Here is a 7,741-nt window from a genome sequence, read left to right as displayed (position 1 = left end):
AAGTCTCTATATAAGATCTAAATGATTCAGGAGGAGCGGGCACCATCTAGCCCCCTTTTTAATCCACTAATCTGCCCCATGCAAACACCTAACAGTAATTCAAACTGCAGTCACTGTGTTGGATGAGGCAGCTTTACTAGACAGATTAACATAGCTTTAAGTTCATGGTATCCAACCACTGATCTGGCTTATATATTCTTTTTCATCCCCAATAGGAAAACAGATCCCAAAACAGTTCACTGTTACATGGGGCAGACAATGATACATGTTCACCATCTACCTCCAGGCTGTGTTCTCTCTCCTGCTCTCTGTCATAATAAAGGCTGAAGGAACTGGACCGTCCGGACCTCGGTAAAACATCACATTGGTCTGTTCTGTTAGTGAAGTAGGGTTTGTAGGACTGGATAAAGAGGACGTGGCTCTATAGAGTAAGAGATAAACCCTACAAGGATGCAAGGACTCTAGAAGACAGGCTATTCAGCCTATTAAGTTTCAGGGGCTCACCGCATTGGTGTGGTTTTGAAGGAGCGGTCTGGGGCCTGCTGAGATAGTCCCTGCAAAGTAAGGAACGTGTGATCGCATCTTGTACCTCTCACCATTCAGAAGGAAGCGCAATACCTGGTAAATTTCTGCAGGCAGGAGTCAGCATATTTTACCCTAGTGCAGCCTATTTTCTGAATGACATGGAAGGCTGTCATTTCCTGAGCAGATCCTCGTGGAAAAGGGCTCTGTAGTAGATCCAGGCCGGACTGCCGGCTTCTCTGCCTTCCAGGACATATGGCCCAGAAGACCCTATGGTATTTTATGTATCTGTGGCGGCAAAAGGTACCACATGTTTATGGCAAGCCCAGTGAAATAAACACGATCAGGACCCCTAGTGTTCTGGAGCAGAGCCGTTCAATCAGCAACAGAGAATTATCGCCTTTTGAGAATCTCCTTTTGGGGTGGGCACTGGTAGAGACCTGACCGTGGAACATGAAGTGATCCTGTAGCCGGAATGGCCCATTACAAGCTGGGATCTGTCAGACCCCCCCCAGGTCATAATGTCAGGTGGACTCGACAGCAATCCAAAGTAAGATGGTGCATTTGGGATCAGGCACAAGCAGGGCCAGAGGTCACAAATAAGCTGCACAGGCAGGTGGCCTAGAACCCATGTCATCCACCAACGTTCCACCAACACCTCTCCTCCATCTCACACCCACTGCTGCATGAGGCTCCCTTCTGGCCAGCTGACAAGGAGGGAGAAGGCCACGCACGATTCACAGACAGGTCTGTTTGGTAGGTGGGGATAAGCTGAAAATGGAGGACAGGGACATTACAGCCTCACCCAGAGGTGACCTTTAAGACAAGAATGAGGTGAATCCTCCCAATGGGTAGGGCTTGGGGCAGTGCACTCGGGCATCCATTCTGTGGACAAGAGAAGTAGCCTGAGGTAAGAATAAATAAAGACGATGGGCAGTGGCAAAAACAGGAAGGATAAATATTGAAAGACTGGGGACAAGGCAGTCTGGGAAAGAGGATTGTGTGTGGGCCCATGGAAAGGGGGACAGAGTGTGAAGATCTTGCATCATATGTTGACACCAGAAAGTATCCATCGTGGAAGAGGTACTAAACAACCAAGCGGGCAGCATGACTCAGCCAGGTCATCAGTCAGTCTGTGCCACCAGCTGTGGCATAATAGGCTCACAATGAAGAAGCCATGTGGCAGGAATAGAGGTCCTGCATTCACTAAAAGTGATGTAGCTACTGCCACTGCTGAGTGTCCAATTCTCCAGCAACAAAGGTCAACATGGAGACATCAGTGTGACACCAGCCTTCAAAGAGCCCCACCAGCCATTTGGTGGCAAGATAATTAAATTGGACCTCTTCTACATAGAAGAAGAAGTAATTCATCTCGACTGGGACACGTATTCCTGATGTGAGTTTACCATTCCTGGCTACTGGGTCTCAGCCAATCTAAAGACTTGCAGAGTGTTTGATCTACTAATGTTTGGTCTCAGAAAGTATCACATTAACTTGTTGGGATGAGCACTGGGTGTTGTATGGAAACCAATTTGACAATAAATTGTATTTAAATTTTTTTTAACGTTTATTTATTTTTGAGACAGATAGAGACAGAGTATGAATGGGGGAGGGGCAGAGAGAGAGGGAGACACAGAATCCGAAGCAGGCTCCAGGCTCTGAGCCATCAGCCCAGAGCCCGACGCGGGGCTGGAACTCACGGACTGCGAGATCGTGACCTGAGCTGAAGTCGGACGCTTAACTGACTGAGCCACCCAGGCACCCCAAATTGTATTAAAAAAAAAAAAGAAAGAAAATATCACATTAGTCCAAAGGACTCACTTTATAGAAAAGGAGGTGTAGGGGGTGCCTGAGTGGCTCAGTTGGTTAAACGTCTGACTTTGGCTCAGGTCACGATATCATGGTTCGTGGGTTCGAGCCCCATGTCAGGGTCTGTTCTGACAGCCTGGAGCCAGGAGCCTGCTTTGGATTCTGAGTCTCCCTCTCTCTCTGTCCCTTTCCCCTGCTCACACGTGCACTGTCTCTCTCTCTCAAAAATAAACATTTAAAAAAACTTTTTTTAAAAGAAAAGGTGTCGTACTGACATATGACCATGGTATCCACTGAACTTATGACATTCCACATTGCCCAGAAGCTGCTGGCCTTTGGAGGACTTTGGGGCTGAAGCCTACATCTAAGCCGGTCAAACTTGGGCTCAAGGGAAGAACAGGTTTGGGGTCTCTCCCAGTCCCAGCCTAGGAGTATCTCTACTTCACAGACCTCTAAGAAGCAGGTACTTTAGTTCTTAATTTTTTCTGACTTCTGTTTCTCTCCTCCATATATTCAATAAAGTCTGCCTAAAAGCCATGGTACCATCATGGTGTCTTGAGTACCACTGGCCGTAAGCTGCTTCCCACAGACCTCCCTTGTCTGCTTAGAGGCTTTCTTGGTCAAGAGCCGGCAAGGTTCCAGCCCTTTTGGGCCCAAATCTCTGTCATTCCTTCCTTTTCCCAAACATCTGAGCAGATCCACGACTCCAGCTTTCTAGAGTCATAGGCAAGGAATCTTGGTAGGAGGTAGGCTCAGATTCAATTTCTGTTCTTTTCCCACATGCATTTTAGCTCTTGCCAACCTAACAATCTCTAGAAAACTCTATTTTATGCCCCAAAGTTGTGATGAGCAGAATCCGGAGGAATGATAAGGGTCCTCTCAGTAACAACCACTTTCCTGTTGTCGCCCAGCTGGATCTGGCAATGGATCTACAGATGGCAAGGATGTCATGTCAGAGGGGCCTACCGAACTTAGAGCAGGCTCAAGGCCCCTACGCCTCTGGCTACTCTGACTCGTCCTCTGCTAAGACCATGTTCTCACAGGCAACATGCGGGACTGTGGGTGAAAGAGGCAGTTAGGAACCTGAAAACCTGCCCTCCCCCCTCTTCCCCCTTCTCCCCGACTCCTGCTGTCCTGTGGATGCTGTTGTGATCCCAGTTTGTATATTAAATTTTGTTATATTTAAAACATTTGGTGGATCTAAAAATAAAAAAGTACTTAGGTAGAAAAAAAAGAGATGCGGCTGAGGCACCAATTTGGAAATGATACTCTGCAAAGATGCAGTTCCCACACTATACTGATGCCATTGATGGGTGCAGTAGAATAAATGGATTGGGGAGGTCCACAGGTCCTGGTTCCTGGTAGGGGGTGGGAGGTGCAGGCATAGGGGTGCTTCCATCAGGAGATATGAGAGCCCCATTGCACTTTAAGCTATAGCTGCTACCTGATCATTTCAGGCTACTGGTGCCAAGAGGCCAGCAGGCAAGAAGAGGAGTCACCCGGGGCATCTGGGTGGCTCAGTCAGTTGAGTGTCTGACTCCTGGTCTCTGCTCAGGTCATGATCTCGTGGTTTGTGAGTTTGAGCCCTGAGCTTGGAATTTTCTCTCTCTCCTTCTCTCTCTGCCCCTCCCCTGCTCGTGCTCTCTCTCTCTCTCTCTCTCTTCCTCTCTCTCAAAATAAATAAATAAACTTAAAAAAAAGAAGAAGAAGAAGAGGAGTCACCCTCCTGGCAAGTGAATTGACTGCAACATCAGAAGGAAGCAGAGCTGTTGTTACAGAAAGGACAGAGAGAAATACATTTGACTCTGGAGGTGACCCACTTGTGCGTTTCTTGATGGCAAATAGATGCAGCAACCATGAGGAAGATGAGCACGGTGACCAGGGTCTTGGACCTCTTAGAGATGGAGGTCTGGGCCATCTCGCTAGGTAAGCCACTTAGACTGGCACAGGCATGAGCTCAGGGCTAGAGAGTCTAGAATGGGTAGTTAAAGGAAGGAGACAACAAGTAGACTAGCTGCAGTGTGGGAGCTGTAGCTCATTCCACCAACCTACTAAAATTTCCCCAGAAAAAGAGAAGAATCAGAATCCTGGAGGAGTCATTCTTCAATGGCGTTAGCATATTTTACAAAGCAGGGCATCTAAATGGTACAGAAGTGTAGCGAATGGTGTAGTGTGTGCCCACATCTCCTCTATCAGGACCAGGCACACACTCTCCAGCTGCCAGGAGTCTTGCCCTTTAATGGACAGGACTGCCTTGTCCAATGTTATGACTCCTCCTTGGAGATAGCCCTAGCCAGTGATTGGCCAATGTAGGGGTCCCTTCCATCAATTCAGGACAGCTGTGATGAGCCATCCATTTTTAGAGCTCCCAGTGACTAAGGTCTCTATTACAACTCCCTTGCAGTTCATCTTCTCTCCGTGTGAAATTCTGCTGCCCTCGCCCCTTCACAAGTGTTGATCCCGAGAGTACTCCAATAAATCTCTTGCAGACAAGCCTCCTCTCAGAACTTGTTTCCCAGGGAACCTGGCCCAGCACACTGTGCACATCCTCAACCACACTAGTTAATGTCCAACCATTCCCAAGATGGTTGTACCAGCTTACATTCCTACCAACTGTGCATGAGAGTTCTATTTGCTCAACATCCTCGCCAAATCCTGGTATTGTTAAGCTTTTTATTTTTAGCCAATCTGGTGGGTGTGAAATGGAATCTCATTGTGGTATGCATTTACATTTCCCTGATGACTAATGAGGTTGGGCACCTCATGGGTTTACCGGCTACTTGGGTTCACTCTTTGGGAACAGCTCCCTTGCTTTGGCAACAGCTCCCTTGCCAAATCCAGTCCCACAGACCCATTCATTTAATGCTGTCTAATAAGGGAAGAAGGCTACCAATCTCAGTGAATCCTTCTGCCCTCTTCTGACTTGACATCTGAGCAATGTGACATTTGGTAGACCACTTCGTCCACCCATCACTTTCTTTTCTTGGCCTCCTTGACATTATGTGGTCCTCATTTTCCTCTACCTCTCTGGCTGCCCTTTGTCTGTCTCCTTGGAAGGAAAAGGCATGACTGTTACATGTTGGGGTTCTCAGGGCACAGTCCATGCTCTTTTCTCACTCACTCTGACCCCCTCTGCAGGTAAGTTCATGTACACCCTCAGCTGCAGTTACCATAATTACACACCGAGGATTCCCACATTCCTCTCTGTTGACCCTGCCACATGAGTGTCTCGAAGCCTTTCCACCTCAATCTACACAAAACAAAAATTGTGACTTTCCCTCCCAAACCTGGTTTTTGGCCAGCATTTCCTGCTTCGGTAAAGGTGTTGCAATCCTCCTGATTCTAAACATCAAATACCCAGGAATCCCCCTCTCTCTCATCCAATTCAAGCCATCATGTTCAAAATTGGTTATCTTTGGGGTGCCTGAGTGGCTCAGTTGGTCAAGCGTCCGACTTCGGCTTAGGTCATGATCTCATTGTTCATGAGTTCGAGCCCCGCATTGGGCTCTGTGCTGACAGCTCAGAGCCTGGAGCCTACTTTGGATTCTGGGTCTCCCTCTCTCTCTCTGCCCCTCCCCCGCTCGCTTGCACATGCGCACACACGCTCTCTCTCTTGCTCGCTCTCAAAAATAAGTAAACATTTAAAAAAAGCCGAAATTAGTTATTTTCAGTTTACTCCTCCAGATCCACTTTCCACCCTTCTCCATTCTACTCTCTGCCTCAGGAAGTTGATTATATGGCCACCATGAATGGGCTTCCTTGTTCTTTGGTTTCAGATTGGGTTGGGCCAATGGTGTTTTACTTACAAGCTACCTCATAACTTGGTGACTTAAAAATACCACTATTTTATGATCTCTCATGATTCTGTGGGTTGCCTGGGGTCATCTGGGGTCAGTTCTGCTCCACCTGATGTCAGCAGTGGTGGCAGTCCCTTGAGGACTCAATTCTGCTGGAACATCCAAGATGGTGCTCTCATGTCTGGCCAACTGGTGGGGATGGCTGGAAGTCTGGACTGAGCAGTAATGGGCAGGCTGAAATTTTCTCTTTCCAAGTCCTTTCAGGGCCTCTCTCTCTCTCTCACTCTAAGGCCTTTCCCTGTGGTCTTTCCAGCACAAGGTAGACAGACTTCCAAAGCAGTTCAGGGTTCCCCAGACTGCAAAAGCTGAAACTGCCAGGTCCTCTTAATCCATAGGTCCAGAGCTGGCACTGTATCATTTCTGCTGCCTTCTGTTAGTTAAAATAGATCACAGATTCAACATGGGAAGGGACTACAGCCCAGATTCAACATGGGAAGGGACTACACAAAGCCATGAACATCAGGAGGCACGGTTCATTAGGGCCCATGCTTGGAAACTAGCCACCTTAGTCTACTATCTGGTCCCCAAGTTCCCTCTAACATGCAAAATAAAATCCCCCCCTTCCCATAATCCCCAATTTCTTATCCATTACAGCCTCAGGCTCAGGCCTGAAGTCTAGTTTTTCAACAACTAAATCTCACCCAGTTGTTGAGGAGGCACTTGGGCATGGTTTCTCTTGGTCTGAAGTCCTGTGGACTGAAGGGAGAAGTTATCTGCCCCCACATACTCAACTTATAATGAGACAGGAGCTGAGCATCACAATATACACTCCCATTCAAAAAGGGGAAACACAGAGGACCCATGGGTCCATCGCAATCATGAAATTCCTCCAAGTACAGTTCCCTTTGCTCCAGGGGTAGGAAATGTATGTTGACTAAAACTGAGGTCAGCTTGCTGGGATTGGTTCTATAGGCACATCTTATTTTATTGCACTTAGAAGATATTGCCTTTTTTACAAATTGAAGGTTCCAGACTTGACTGGAAGAAGTCACTGCAGCTGTGGTGGAAACAGCAGGAGAACCAGAATTAGAAGTGGAGCCTGAAGATATGATGGAATTGCTGGAATCTCATGATCACACTTGAACAGATGAGGAGTTGCTTCTTATGGATGAGCAAAGAAAGTAGTTTCTTGGTGGAGATGCTGTGAAGACTGTTGAAATGACAACCAAGTATTTAGAATATTACATAAAGCTTAGTTGATACAGCAGTGGCAGGGTTTGAGAGGATTTACCCCAACTTTAAAAGAAGTTCTGCTGTGGGGAGAAAGCTATCAAACAGCATCGTATGCTACAGAGAAATGGTTCGTGAAGGAAGAGTCCATCAATGTGACAAATTTTTTGTCTTATTTTGAGAAATTGCCACAGCTACCCAGCCTTCAGCAACCACCACCCTGATCAGTAAGCGGCCATCATCATGGAGGCAAAACCCTCCACCAGCAAAAAGATTACGACTTGCTGAAAGCTCAGATGATGGCTAGCATTTCTTAGCAATAAAGCATTTTTAAAATTTTTTTTAACGTTTATTTATTTTTGAGACAGAGAGAGACAGAGCAT

At 47.0% G+C, this 7,741-nt stretch overlaps 1 long non-coding RNA gene across 2 annotated transcripts; it reads left to right on the top strand.

Annotated features, from left to right (window-relative positions):
* Positions 1-220: 220 nt before the first annotated feature.
* On the top strand, positions 221-7,345 carry LOC124524913 (uncharacterized). Of its 2 annotated transcripts, XR_006965341.1 has the most exons (4): positions 221-1,918; positions 2,654-2,794; positions 4,036-4,257; positions 7,154-7,345. It is a non-coding gene; the product is annotated as an uncharacterized LOC124524913 (long non-coding RNA). The 2 variants fall into 2 exon arrangements; XR_006965342.1 differs by lacking the exon at positions 2,654-2,794.
* Positions 7,346-7,741: the final 396 nt, after the last annotated feature.

The sequence above is a fragment of the Lynx rufus genome, unplaced genomic scaffold, assembly GCF_022079265.1.
Source record: "Lynx rufus isolate CCGP_SWC_20201006 ecotype Redwood Valley unplaced genomic scaffold, mLynRuf1.p SCAF_4, whole genome shotgun sequence".
Taxonomy (NCBI): Eukaryota; Metazoa; Chordata; class Mammalia; order Carnivora; family Felidae; genus Lynx; species Lynx rufus.
The sequence above is the reverse complement of the archived record's forward strand: the minus strand, read 5'-3'. Positions and strand labels throughout refer to the sequence as shown.